Source organism: Choloepus didactylus, chromosome 9 (genome assembly GCF_015220235.1).
Source record: "Choloepus didactylus isolate mChoDid1 chromosome 9, mChoDid1.pri, whole genome shotgun sequence".
Taxonomy (NCBI): domain Eukaryota; kingdom Metazoa; phylum Chordata; class Mammalia; order Pilosa; family Megalonychidae; genus Choloepus; species Choloepus didactylus.
In genome coordinates, this window is record NC_051315.1 from 34,158,459 (window position 1) to 34,173,880 (window position 15,422).

A 15,422-nucleotide genomic window follows, 5' to 3' on the forward strand; every position below is an offset into this window, starting at 1 on the left:
GGACATGACAGGTGTTGAGTATAAATATCTCAGGTTTAAAAACCAGTTTGGTAATGTAAATGGATGACGGAGAATGATAAGGATCCTTTAAATAACTGTGATAAGAAGGGGCAGGAGTGGATAGTATTATTTGATGGCTTGTCCTTTAAAGTTTTTTGTTTTTTTTTAAACCAGATAGGGATAAACAATCATCTGGATGTGTCAAGAAATATCAATAAAAAGACCTAACTCACCACTAAGCCCCAAAGTATGATGGATTTGGAAGAGAAACATAACATGGAGTCTCTCTACATAACTGATGCTGGGAAAGTGGAGGCTGGGGAAGAGGTAATATTACCACTCTTTATACTGACTAAATATGGGTAGTGATGAAAGTGATCTATCAAAATGTGATCAGCACAGTTAGAATTATTCACCTCCATACTCCTTATAGTTCATAGTGTTTTCTCTGAAATATCTGCTAATGAATAATTTGTTTGTTTGTTTGTTTACCTATTTAAAAAATTACTTTGGGTCAGTTACTGTTCAAAGCATTTTGAAAATGTTAACTAGCTACTTTTCATAACAATCCTAGGAGGTAGAGACTATTGTTCTCTCCTCTTTATAAATGAGAAATCTGAGGAATAGAAGGATTAAGTAAATTGCTCAAGGTCATTTTTTAATGGTAATAAAAGATTACTTAGTCTCAAATATGTAAAACAATTGGATATGCAAAGTTTTAAACCAAGCTCTAGCAGAGTTTACACCGAGTGTTAACTATTTAGTCATTGTAACATTAAATTAATAATCAAAAAGGTCAAACTACCTTTGAAATTAATTAACCAGTCCCTTAAGTGATTTGAATTAATTAAGACAAACGTATTCATCTTAATTGATCAGAATGTGGCCTGAAGCTGACATATTATTTAGTTTTACAAAATAAGTAATAAAAAAACATTCAAGTACCAATTTTTTTTCAGACACTGCTCAACATACAGTATACAAATGAGTGAGAAGATTTCTGACTCTTAAGAGCCCATCATGTCCTTGGAATGCCATGTAAAAGAAGGTGAGGACAGGGGAAGCAAAGGTGGTTGTGAAGGCACAGAGGGGAAAGAAGTAACAAAACCCAGGGGATTTGTATAGGGTTGAATGCTGAAGTGACATTTGGTCTCTGTTGGGGAGGAATAAAATCACCAGACTGGTAGTAGGATAATCCAGGCAAAGAAGACTAATTCAAAGGTCATGTAAAGAGTGACCACATTCTGGCAATGGTGAGATCCACCCTGTGAGTGAAATGCAAGTGGTCTCTGTGGCAGCTGTGGGTAGGCAATTGCCATGGAATAATAGCCTCATACCTCTTTAGTAAAATGGGGATGGCAGGTGATGCCAGCAACATGGCAATGTAAGCAGCTACTGAAAACTCCTCTCCAGAGATTCAATGCAAAAAAAAGGACAATTCTGAATGGTCTGAAACTCTGGAGGAGGATATAGACTGGAGAAGGGCCCTGCAGATGCCAATTTGAAGAAAGAGAAGAAATATCAGGTAGGAGTCTTCCACCCCAGACCAGCCAGTCCTCACCCCTCCCCCTTACTCAGGTTCAGTGTGGGAAAGGCACAGAATCAGCAGATGGGACCCCTCACACCAGGGACAGATTTTAAAATCTCTCACAGCTGTGAGACATACCCCCATTGTATGAATACCTGGGGGACAGAGGACGACATTTCAAGGCCCAGAACAGTGAGGGACAAAGAGACTGAGAAAATGTGGACAGAGACTGTTTCCAGCCCTGGGTCTGAAAGTACTTCCCCTACCCTGGAGCAAAGCAGCAGCTTGGGGATGGCTGGAGTACTGGGCCACTGAGTGAGTATTCTAGTACTGGGCCACTGAGTGAGTATTCTGCCACAGGTGTAGCCCCATATCGAGAAAGATTGTGGTCAACAAAGTAAGGGCATAGGAATCGCAGTTTCAACTCATCTATATGTACCCTGTGCTCAGAAGAAAAGCAGCCTCTGGGGACAATGACGTTACCAAACATTGCCATCTGCTGGACAGTCCAGAAAGTGCAAGGGAAACAGAGCACCACTGGAAGCCAGGAGATCTATATTACCACACACAGTGAATATGCTGGGGTGACCAGTGTCTACCTCCCATCCCTGTGGCAGGCCACGGTGGGTGCCTGCTTTGGGTGGATAACTGGGAACACCAGTGAAAGAAACAAAGAAATAAAGAGATCAAAGAAAACCCAAGGCAAAAGTGAGAAAGCAACCTCCAGAATAAACTAAACAAGAAAATCAGATGCCTAGACAGCAAAAAATCATGAGCCACATCAGGAAACATGAAGATATGGCCCAGCAAAGGAACAAACTAACATCTCAACTAAGATTCAAGAGGTGAAACAACTAATTAAAGATGTTCAAACAAATCTTCTAAATCAAATCAAAGAGTTGAAAGAAAATGAGACCAAAGAGATGAAGGATATAAAGAAGACACTGTGTGATCATAATGAAGAATTTGTAAGCTTGAAAAAACAAATGGCAAAATTTATGTGAATGGAAGGCACAATAGAAGAGTTGAAAAACACAATGGAGACATACAACAACAGACTTGGAGAGGCAGAAGAAAGGATTTCTGAACTAGAGGATAGAACATCTGAAATCTTACACACAAAAGAATAAATAGGGAAAACAATGGAAAAATATGAACAGGGGCTTAGGGAACTGAAGAACAACATAAAGCACACAAATGTACATGTCATAGGTGTCCCAGAAGGAGAAGATAAGGAAAAGGGGGCAGAAAGAATAATAGAGGAAATAATCAATGAAAATTTCCCAACTCTTATGACAGAAATACAATTACAGGTCCAAGAAGTGCAGCATAACCCAAACAGAATTGATCCAAATAGACCTACTCCAGGACACTTAAAAATAGATTGTCAAATGTCAAAGACAGAATTCTGAAAGAAGCAAGAGAAAAGCAATCCAAGGGAAGATCAATAAGAGTAAGTGCGGATTTCTCAGTAGAAACCATGGAGGCAAGAAGGTAGTGGTATGACATATTCAAGAAACTGAAAGGGAAAAACTGCCAACTGGGAATCCTATATCCAGCAAAATGGTCCTTCAAAAATGAGGGACAGTTTAAAATACTTACAGATAACAGACACTGAGAAAGTTTGTGAACAGGAGACCTCCTACAAGAAATACTAAAAGGAGTGCTACAGATAGATGGGAAAAGACAGGAGAGAGAGGTTTGGAGACAAGTTTAGAAAAAGACACTAGGAGATAGAAAGAGGGTAAAGATCAGGCATTTGATGCTGAAGGAGTACAGAATATTCAACAGGATTGATTGTATAGATCCAGAAATGGATGGCACAATACTGGGTGATGGTAGCACAGTACTGTAAGTATACTGAACAAAGATGACTGTAAATACAGTTGAAGGAGGAATATTAAGGGCATGTAGGACACTTGAGGAAAGATAGAAAATAAATACTGGGGTGGTGTAACTTAGTGAAACCTAAAGTTGTCAATGATTGAGAGTAAATGTACAAATATAAGTACATTTTTGCATGAGGGAGAATAAATGAATGTTAACTTTGTGAGGTGTTGAAAATGGAATGGTACTGGGGAAAAATAGAATCAATGCAAACTAGAATCTATTGTTAAGAGTAACATTGTAGCTGGAGATGGGGCAAGACGGCGAGTGGTGAAGTCTAGGTTGTAGTTACTCCTCTAGGGCAGTTGGTAGAAAGCCAGGAACTGCATGGACCATACACTGCAGGGGAATCTGAGATTGGACAAATTCCATACAACACTCACGAACGTGTGGAACAGCTGAGATCAGTGAAATCTGTAAGTTCTTGCAAGCAGGGGGCCTGTGCCCCTCCCTGCCAGGCACAATCCCGAGGGAGGAGGTGCTGTCAATGCTGGGAACCAAGAGGGAGAATGAAAGTTGCAACCATAGATAAACTGAGAGCAGACACTGGAAAATCTGGGAAGAGTCAGCCCAGTGGAGAAGAGATAGGGCTAGCAAAACAGCAAAAAAAATAGGAAACAAAATAAAAAGAGACTTTTTGGAGTCAGCTGAACATAATACAGAGAAGGGCAGGGCTCAAAGAGAATCAGACACATATGCAAATCCAGGGAAGGAGAGCCCTTTTCTGAAAAGCGAGCTTCTCTGCTTTCTTGATTGCTCCTTAATCGCCCTCAACTCCTGGTATTTTAGGGTTTCAATAGCCCATTAGATCTGCAAAGACTGTAAATAGTCCATACTGGGCCCTTCCTTTTTTTTTTTCTTTAATTTTTTTCCTCTTTTTCTAAAACAATTACTCTAAGAAGTCCACTACAGAAAGTCTCAGAGACTTGCAATTTGAGCCCAGGCAAAAGCAGAGCTAAGATAGCCCTGAGAGACAAAACAATAAGTCTGGTGCTGGAGAAAGTTTGCTAAACACCATAACTTCCCAGCCCTTTTGGGAGCTCCGATCCCACGGTTTGGAATTCATTAACTAGCTTCAGTGAGCCATGTCCCAAACTGGGTTAGGGTCACCTGGAGAACTAAAGTCTCCCCACCTCCTTACACTGGTGGGGGAACTGCAGGCTGGCAAGCACTACCTGCTGGACAGCATAGGAGAAGCACAGAATCTAAAGGCCTCACAGGAGGGTCTCATTTTCAAGGAAACTCCATACCCTCCTCCTGAGACCTGGGCCTCTTTGGACTAGGAAAACTTGACTGGGGCTGACAATATCTGAGGAGACCACAACACAAAAAGGCTACATAGAGGCAGGGCAAGAAACAGAAAAACAAGAGGTGAAAAACTGATCAACTGAACAGAATCTAAGATAAAAGTCTAGAATAAGCTGAACTAAACACCAAAGGTTAGAGAACAAAGCCAACCAACAAGAAAATCCTAGGTAAAAGAGTGAAAACAAGCTCCAGAATAAACTAATCAAGAAAGTCAGATGCCTAGACAGCTTAAGATAATGAACAATACCAGGAAACATGAAAATGTGGATCAGCCAAAGGAACACACTAACAGTTCAACTGAGATACAGGAGTTGAAGCAATTATTGCTAAATAAATTCAATGAGCTGAAGGAAGAACTAATTGGAGATGTTCAAACAAATCTAAATCAATTCAAATATCAAATCAATGAACTGAGGAAAGACACAGCAAAAGAGATGAAGGATATAAGAAGGACACTGGATGACGATAAGCAAGAATTCATAAACTTGAAAAAACAAATGATAGAATTTATGGGAATGAAGGGCATAATGGAGGAGATGAAAAAGAGAATTGAGGGATACAACAGTAGATTTGAACAGGCGGAAGAAAGGATCAGTGAATTGGAAGGCCAGACATCTGAATTGACACACATGAAAGAAGAGATGGTGAAAAGAATGGAAAAATATGAGCAGGATCTTAGGGAGCTGAATGACAACATGAAGCATTCAAACATATATGTTATGGGTGTCCCAGAGGGAGAAGAGGGGGGAAAGGGGCAGAAAGAATAATAGAAGAAATAACCACTGAAAATTTCCCAACTCTTATGAAAGACAGAAAATTAGAGATGCAAGAAGTACACTGCACCCCAAACAGAATAGACCCCAATAGACATACTCTAGGACACTTGCTGATCACATTGTCCAACGTCAAAGACAAAGAGAAAATTCTGAAAGCAGCAAGAGAAAAGCAATCCATCAAGTACAAGGGAAGCTCAATAAGACTATGCACAGATTTCTCCGCAGAAACCATGAAGGCAAGAAGACAGTGGTATGATATATTTAACATACTGAAAGAGAAGAACTGCCAACCAAGAATTCTATATCCAGCAAAACTGTCCTTCAAAAATGAGGGAGAGATTAAAATATTTTCAGACAAGCAGACACTGAGAGAGTTTGTGAATACGAGACCAGCGCTATAGGAAATACTAAAGGGGGTGCTACAGGCTGATAGGAAAAGACAGGAGAAAGAAGTTTGGAGAGAGTGTAGAAATGAAGATTATCAGGAAGGGTAAAAAGAGAGAGGAAAAAATAAGACATGACATATAAAATCCAAAAGACAAAATGATAGAAAAAAGTACTGCCTTACAGTAATAACACTTAATGTTAATGGATTAAACTCCCCAGTAAAAAGACACAGACTGGCAGAATGGATTAAAAAACAGGACCCATCAATATGCTGTCTACAGGAAACTCATCTTAGACACAAGGACAAAAATAGGCTGAAAGTGAAAGGTTGGAAAAAGATATTTCATGCAAACAGCAACCAGAAAAAAGCAGGAGTAGATATATTAATATCAGACAAAGTAGACGTCAAAAGTAAAACAATTAAAAGAGACAATGAAGAACACTATATATTAATAAAAGGGTCAATTCATCAACAAAACATAACAATCATAAACATTTATGTACCAAGCCAGAGTGCCCCAAAATTCATGAGGCAGACACTGAGAACACTGAAAGGAGAAGTAGATAACTCCACAATAATAGTTGGAGACTTCAACACACCACTCTCATCAATGGATAGAACATCTAGACAGAGGATCAACAAGAAAATGGAGATGTTGAATTGTATGATAAATGAACTAGACTTGACAGACATCTATAGAACACTACACCCCACAATAGCAGGATACACATTCTTCTCTAGTGCTCATGGAACATTTTCTAGGATAGACGACATGCTGGGTCACAAAGTGAGCCTCAACAAATTTAAAAATATTGATATTATAAAAAACACTATCTCAGATCATAATGGAATGAAGTTGGAAATACATAACAGGCAGAAGATTGAAAAATTCACAAATATATGGAAACTAAACAACACAATCTTAGAAAACCAGTGGGTAAAGGAAGAAATTACAAGAGAAATTAATAAATACCTTGAGGTAAATGACAATGAAAACACAACATATCAAAACTTATGGGATGCAGCAAAGGTAGTACTGAGAGGGAAATTTATTGCCTTAAATGATTATATTAAAAGAGAAGAGAGAGAAAAAATTGAGGAATTAACTGTCCACCTGGAAGAACTAGAGAAAGAACAGCAAATAAACCCCAAAGCAAACAGAAGGAAAGAAATAACAAAGATCAGAGCGGAAATAAATGAAACTGAGAACAGGAAAACAATAGAGAGAATCAACAAAACCAGAAGCTGGTTCTTCAAGGAAATCAATAAAATTGATGGTCCCTAGCTAGGCTAACAAAAAAAAAAAAAAAAAAAAAAAAAGAGAGAGAGAGAGCAGATGCAAACAAATGCAATCAGAAATGGGAAAGGAAACATTAACTACTGACCCTGCAGAAATAAAGGAGATAACGAGAAGATACTTTGAGCAACTACAGGCTAATAAACTGGACAACTTACACGAAATGGACAACTTCCTAGGAAAGCATAAACAACCAACATGGACCCAAGAAGAAATAGAGGACCTCAACAAACCATTCACAAGCAAAGAGATTGAATCAGTCATTAAAACTGCTCGCAAAAAAGAAAAGCCCAGGACCAAATTGCTTCACATGTGAATTCTACCAAGCATTCAAGAAAGAATTAATACCAATCCTGCTCAAACTCTTCAATAAAATTCAGACAAAGATACTACAAAAAAGAAAATTATACATCAATCTCTTTAATGAATATAGATGCAAAACTCCTCAACATAATACTTGCAAATTGAATCCAGCAGCACATTAAGAGAATTGTATACCATGACCAAGTGGGGTTTATTCCAGGTATGCAAGGCTGGTTCAACATAAGAAAATCAATTAATGTAATACACCACATCAATAAATCAAAGCAAAAGAACCACATGATCATCTTGATTGATGCAGAAAAGGCATTTGACAAAATTCAACATCCTTTCTTGATGAAAACAATTCAAAGGATAGGAATAGAAGGGAATTTTCTCAATATGATAAAGGCAATGTATAAAAAACACACAGCTAATATCGTACTCAATGGGGAGAGACTGAAAGGTTTCCTTCTAAAGATCTGGAATAAGACAGGGATGCCCATTGTCACCATTGTTCTTCAACATTGTGCTGGAAGTTCTAGCTAGAGCAATCAGGCAAGAAAAAGAAATAAAAGGCAACCAAATTGGAGAGGAAGAAGTAAAACTTTCACTGTTTGCAGATGACGTGATTCTATATGCAGAAAATCCAGAAAAATCTACACCAAAGCTATTAGAGGTAATCAATGAATACAGCAAAGCGGCAGGCTACAAGATCAACACACAAAAATTTGTAGTGTTCTTATACTCAAGTAATGTGCAACAAGAGGAAGAAATAAACAAAAAAATTCCATTTACAATAGCAACCAAAAGAATCAAGTATTTAGGAATAAACTTAATGAAGGCCACAAAAGACCTATACATAAAAGAAAATTACAAGGAACTGCTAAAAGAAATTGACCAGGACCTAAAAAAAATGGAAGAACATACTGTGTTCATGGATTGGAAGACTAAATATAATTAAGATGTCAACTCTACCTAAACTGATTTACAGATTCAATGCAATACCAATTAAAATATCAGCAACTTACTTTGCAGAAATAGAAAAACCAATAACCAATATATTTGGAAGGGCAAGATGCCCTAAATAGTCAAAAATATCTTGAGGAAGAGGAACAAAGTGGGAGGTCTCACACTACCTGACTTTGAAACATATTACAAAGCTATGGTGCTCAAAACAGCATGGTACTGGCATAAGACAGAATTACCAACCAATGGAATCAAATTGAGTGTTCAGAAATAGACTCTTGCATCTAGAGACAATTGATCTTTGATAAGGCAGTCAAGCCAAATCAACTGGGACAGAGCAGCCTCTTCAATAAATGGTGCTTGGAGAACTGGACAACCATTTCCAAAAGAATGATAGAGGACTTCTACCTCACACCTTATACAAAAATTAACTCTAATTGGGTCAAAGATCTAAACATAAGCACTAAGACCATAAGACTCTTAGGAGAAAATGTAGGGCACTATCTTAAAGATCTTGTGATAGGAGGTAGTTTCCTAGACCTTACACCCAAAGTGTGAGCAACCAAAGAACAAACAGACAAATAGGATCTCCTCAAAATCAAACACTTTTTTACATCAAAGGATTTTATTAGAAAAGTAAAAAGGCAGCCGATTCAATGGGAGACAATATTTGGAAACCACATATCAGGTAAGGGTTTACTATCCTAAATATATAAAGCAATCCTATAACTTAACAACAGAAAGACAAACAACCCAACTAAAAACTGGGCAAAAGACATGGACAGGCACTTTTCTGAAGAGAAAATACAAATGGCTCAAAAACACATGAGAAAATGCTCAACTTCACTGGCTATTAAGGAAATGCGAATCAAAATCACAATGAGATACCATCTCACACCTACCAGAATGGCCATTATCCAAAAAACAGAAAATTACAAGTGCTGGAGAGGATGTGGAGAAAGAGGCACACTTATTCATTGTTGGTGGGAATGTAGAATGGTGCAACCACTCTGGAAGACAGTGTGGAGGTTCCTCAGGAAGCTAAGTACAGATTTGCTGTATGACCCAGCTATTCCATTGCTATGTATATACTCAAAGGAACTGAAAGCTAAGACACAAAAGAACATTTGTAAACCTATGTTTATTGCAGCATTATTCACGATTGCCAAGAGATGGAAACAGCCCAAATGTCCATCAATGGACGAGTGGATAAACAAATTGTGGTATATACACATGATGAAATATTATGCAGCTGTAAGACAGAACAAAGACATAGAACATACAATAACATGGATGAAACTTGAGGACATTATGTTGAGTGAAGTTAGCCAGAAACAAAAGGACAAATACTGTATGGTCTCACTAATATGAAATAACACTAATGAGCAAACTTTGAGAGTTAAAAGCTGATAACACAGACTACCAGAAGATAGAAAGCGGGTAGAGAGTACACATTTGATGCTTAAGGACTACAGAAATGTTCAGCAGCATTGATTGTATAGATCCAGAAATAGATAGCATAATACTGTGTAATGGTAGCACAATATTATAAGTACATGGAACAAAGATGTCTGTGAGTAAAGCTGAAAGAGGTGGGATAGGGGAATGTATGACACCTGAGGTAAAAATAGATGATGAAGACTGGGACTGTATAACTTGGCAAAAACTGGAGTGGCCAATGACTATTGTTAAATGTACAATATAAAAATGTTCTCACATGTGGGAGAACAAATAAATGTCAACCATGCAGAGTGTTGAAAAAGTGATGGTATTTGGGAAAAAACATAATCAAAGCAAACTGGAGTCTATGGTCAACAGTAACATTCCCATATGCTTCCATTAAATGTAACAAAGGCAATATACCAAAGTTAAATGTGTATGAGAGGGGGATATAAGGGAGGGATATGGGATTCTTGGTAGTGGTATTGTTTTTTGTCCTTACTATTGTATTGTATGACATTTTTATTTTTATTTTTATTATCTTTTTTATTACTCACCAAAAAAAAAAACAATACTTTTTCATAATAATCAATATGTTCAAGTGCTGACTGTGCTGAAAAATGTACAACTATGTGATGATGCCATGAACAACTGATTGTACACTGCAGATGGCTCTATGTTATGCGAATATATCTCTATAAGATTATAGGAAAAAATATAAATAGAGGTAAAAGTGCTAGAGAAAACATGGAGAGAGGGATGTACCTATTTACTGTTGAGGCAGAATGGTGTAAGCTTTCTGGAGGTCACTGTGGTGGCTCCACAAGAAGCTAAGTATGTGGGGGCTGTAAGATCCTGCAGCCTCATTATGGGGTATGTATTTGGAAGATCTGAGAGCAGAGACATGAATGGACACTTGCACACTGGTGTTAATGGAGGCAGTATTCATGATTTGCAACGGGTGGAGGTGGCCTAAGGGTACACTGACTGAGGAACAGAATGGTGAACTGTGGTGTATGCATACAATGAATACTGAGCAACTACGAGAAGGAGTGAAGCTGTGAGACATGCAACGAGGTGAATGGAACCTGTAGACAGCATTTTGAGTGAATTATATCAGAAACAAAGGCAAACACTATAATGCCTCACCAATATGGACTAACTACAATAGTAAACTCAGAATTGAATCTTAGAGCACAGCCTAACAGGGAAATGATTATTGTAATGGTCCCTAGATTGTAAGCTCTTGTAGCAGTCAAATCTATTCCTGAATTGTAATGGCTATCTCCAAGCTCTCAGATGTTGATCCCTTAATGTATAAACTGATTGGTCTCTGGAACACTGGGTATCTGTGTTATACCTGAAACTCAGAGCTAGAGCTCAGCAGATATGAATATCAGTATTAATGCATACAGCAACTGTTTTGAAAAAAAAAAAAAAGCTGAAATAGAGCCCATACATCAATTAGAGATATGAATAAAGCAGATCTGGTTAAGACTAGAGCAAATCAGGCCAAATGGTAAAGGTTGAAACTGACTGTGTTCAAACTTCAACTTCCATGTGAGACCAAGGGAAGAGATGTTTATTTGATGTAGGATCTATATTTTTTAAATGAGATAACTTCTACAGTTTGTTCAAACACTATAATTACATGGAACTTTGAAAAGGAAGTGAGCGATGGTAGGTCTGTACAGATTAGAATGAAATAGCAACATATCCTAAAGTAATTAGAGTGGAGAATAAAAATATATATTCAGGGCTCTCCTGAAGAGCTGGGGGAGAATGCAGAGGTGTTGGACTTCCTCGCCTGGATTGTTGCTGATGTTCTCACAAACACTGGGGACTGACGGCTTGATGTGCTGAGCCCTCTGTCTTGGGACTGGCTCCTATGAAGCTTGTTGCTGCAAGGAGAGGCTAAACCTGCTTATAATTGTGCCTAAGAGTCTCCCCGAGTGCCTTGTTGCTCAGATGTGGCCCTCTCTCTCTAACTAAGCCACCTTGGTGGGTGATCTCGCTGCCCTCCCTCCTATGTGGGATCTGACTCCCAGGGGTGTAAATCTCCCTGGCAATGCAGGATATGACTCTCGGGGATGAATCCCAGCATCATGGGATTGAGAACATCTTCTTTGACCAAAAGGGGGATGCAAAATGAAATGAAGAAGTAAATACCTGAAACTACCAAACTCCAACCCAGTAGCTTTGACTCTTGAAGATGATTGTGTAACAGTGTAGCTTACAAGGGGTGATAGAGTGATTGTGAAAACCCTGTGGATCGCACTCCCTTTATCCAGTGTATGGATGGATGAGTAGAAAAATGAGGACAAAGCCTAATTGAAATAGGGTGGAATGTGGGGGGTAATTTGGGTGTTCTTATATTTTTTATTCTGATTCTGATTCTTTCTGGTGTAAGGAAAATGTTCAAAAATAGACTGGGGTAATGAATGCACAACTATACGATGGTACTGTGAGAGCTGATTGTACACTATGGATGACTGTATGTTTTGTGAATATATCTCAATAAAATTGAATTTAACAAAAATGAGGACAGCAGGACTGAACTGGAGAAAGTATAGTATCACGCTTAAATAGAAGTTGCCCAGTGGTAATCCAGGAGAGAAAGAACCTGTCTTGCTGACACCATCCTCCTCCTTGCTCTTTCTTATCCAGCTGCATTGGCATCCTTAATATCTTTCTTCTTGTCAGCTTTCCTCTCACTATACAACTTTTTCATATGATTTGCCTTCCACATGTAATGCTTTCTCCTTCCTATTTAAAATCTACTCAGCCATCAGATAGAAATGCAAACATCAGTTTCCCAAAGAGATCTGTGACCTTCTTGACCAGGTCAACTCCCCCTTTCATGTGCTCTAAGATCATGAGCCTCTTATTCTAGCACTAAAGTGCCAATTTACATGTATTTATGTAATTATTTGACTGATGTCTATCTCCACTATTAGTGTAAGTTTACACTATTAGTGTAAATTTTACTCATAATAATTCCAGCACAGTGCTAGGCACTGTACACAGAAATCCCATCTGAATCCAGGTAAGCTTGAACTAAGGGAGTGGAATAGGGAAGTGAAAACAGTCGGGAATTGTGAAATAAGCAAATGTATGACTAAATGAATATTGCTTGATGCTATTTTAAGATTAATTCACATCTAAGAAGCAACTCTTCAAAAATTATACATTAGCCTGTTTTGTATCTATAAAAATTTGCTAGAAGGGATATTCGCCTACCCCACCTCCATGGTTGCTAACATGACCACAGACATAGGGGACTGGTGGTTTGATGGGTTCAGCCCTCTACCACAGGTTTTACCATTGGGAAGACGGTTGCTGCAAAGGAGAGGCTAGGCCTCCCTATGGTTGTGCCTAAGAGCCTCCTCCCGAATGCCTCTTTGTTGCTCAGATGTGGCCCTGTCTCTCTAGCTAAGCCAACTTGAAAGGTGAAATCACTGCCCTCCCCCCTACGTGGGATCAGACACCCAGGGGAGTGAATCTCCCTGGCAACGTGGAATATGACTCCCCGGGAGGAATGTAGACCCGGCATCGTGGGACGGAGAACATCTTCTTGACCAAAAGGGGGATGTGAAAGGAAATGAAATAAGCTTCAGTGGCAGAGAGAATCCAAAAGGAGCCGAGAGGTCACTCTGGTGGGCACTCTTACGCACACTTTAGACAACCCTTTTTAGGTTCTAAAGAATTGGGGTAGCTGGTGGTGGATACCTGAAACTATCAAACTACAACCCAGAACCCATGAATCTCGAAGACAGTTGTATAGAAATGTAGCTTATGAGGGGTGACAAGGGGATTGGGAAAGCCATAAGGACCACACTCCACTTTGTCTAGTTTATGGATGGATGAGTAGAAAAATAGGGGAAGGAAACAAACAGACAAAGGTACCCAGTGTTCTTTTTTACTTCAATTGCTCTTTTTCACTCTAATTATTATTCTTGTTATTCTTGTGTGTGTGCTAATGAAGGTGTCAGGGATTGATTTGGGTGATGAATGTACAACTATGTAATGGTACTGTGAACAATCGAAAGTACGATTTGTTTTGTATGACTGCGTGGTATACGAATATATCTCAATAAAATGAAGATTAAAAAAAAAATTTGCTAGACTGAGAAAAGAAGTCACATGGATTTGTTTCTTTGGTTTTAAAAAAATAACAGGCATATACAATTTTCTACAGTGAATGAGGAAATTTTTGAAATGTCATATTTCTTCTTCCTGAAATTGTTTCTTGTGTATTCTCTACTCACCCTATTATCTTTGTACCCTTCCCATCTTGTTCATATTTCAAGGCATACCTGAAATCTCATCTCCTTCATGGTGACTATTATAGTATTCAATCAATATTGATTAATAGATTACTATGTTCAAACCCCTAGGTCTGGTTAATGTGTGTTTAATTATCTTTTCTCCCTGATTTCACAGGTAACATATTCACAACAGTAATAGATCTTTACAACTACCAGCAGGATGCTAACTGGATGATTGATAACAACACATGAAGTCATTTTTCCACTCCCAACAAACATTTTTCCCTTTTGGCAGGATATCTGTATTTCAACTAAGATAAACTAACTCAGCTGCCTATCTTACCTACAATATTTTTGTGTTAGAAATTCATCATGATAATCAATTGTTTCACTGTTTTTATACTATTTAGGTTTACTCTACACTACTTCAGCTTTCTCTTTTCTTCAAAATTCTATGCAAGAATCAAAATCTTAAATCACAAGTCCAATTTTAACATCTGATAGCTTCATTATGAAGTCAATAAAGAAAAAATTTTGACCAATTGAACTGAATTGATAAATCAGTGAATTGTTATGAATACTGTCTATGTCTCTTCAAATATGCGTCTTATAAATATTCGTAGAACGCAAGAGCTTAATCTCATGTCAAATTTTACCTATTCTCCCTCCTGTTCCTTTTTCATGTGTGAAACCATTTTTCTCTGCCAAGTATCCAAAAAGCAGCATTGAACAATACTTGCCTCCTCGTTCTCATTCATCAAAGAACATGGATATTTTATTAAAAGAATAAATAAAAGGGTCTTTTTAAAAGGCAAATAAGACATGACAAATCAATAACAGAGCATTTTTGTTGTTATTAAGTATTTCTTTCATCTTTATACACTTGGAAATGGAATTATGTATAAAGTTTCAAGTTTATAGCTCAAAGTTATTTTCCTGTTTTTACTCTTGTTATTTCTGACAGAAATATCTTTAGTATAATGAAACCTACCCAATTAAAATATATATAGAACAGGAAAAATGGACTTTGTCAGAATAAAGGGGGTTCAAATTATTCAAAGTCTATATTAAAGAACCACAGGGTATGTAATAGATTGAAATAAACATTTAGAAGGAGACTTACGAGTGTGTGTGCATGCGTGAGCATCTATACTTTAGGCAACAATGCCTAATGTATCACAGAGAATTTGTGAGTAAAACATTACAATAAAGTTAAAAAAGTAAAGGCAATTCAGTATGATATAGTGAAATGAACAAAGGT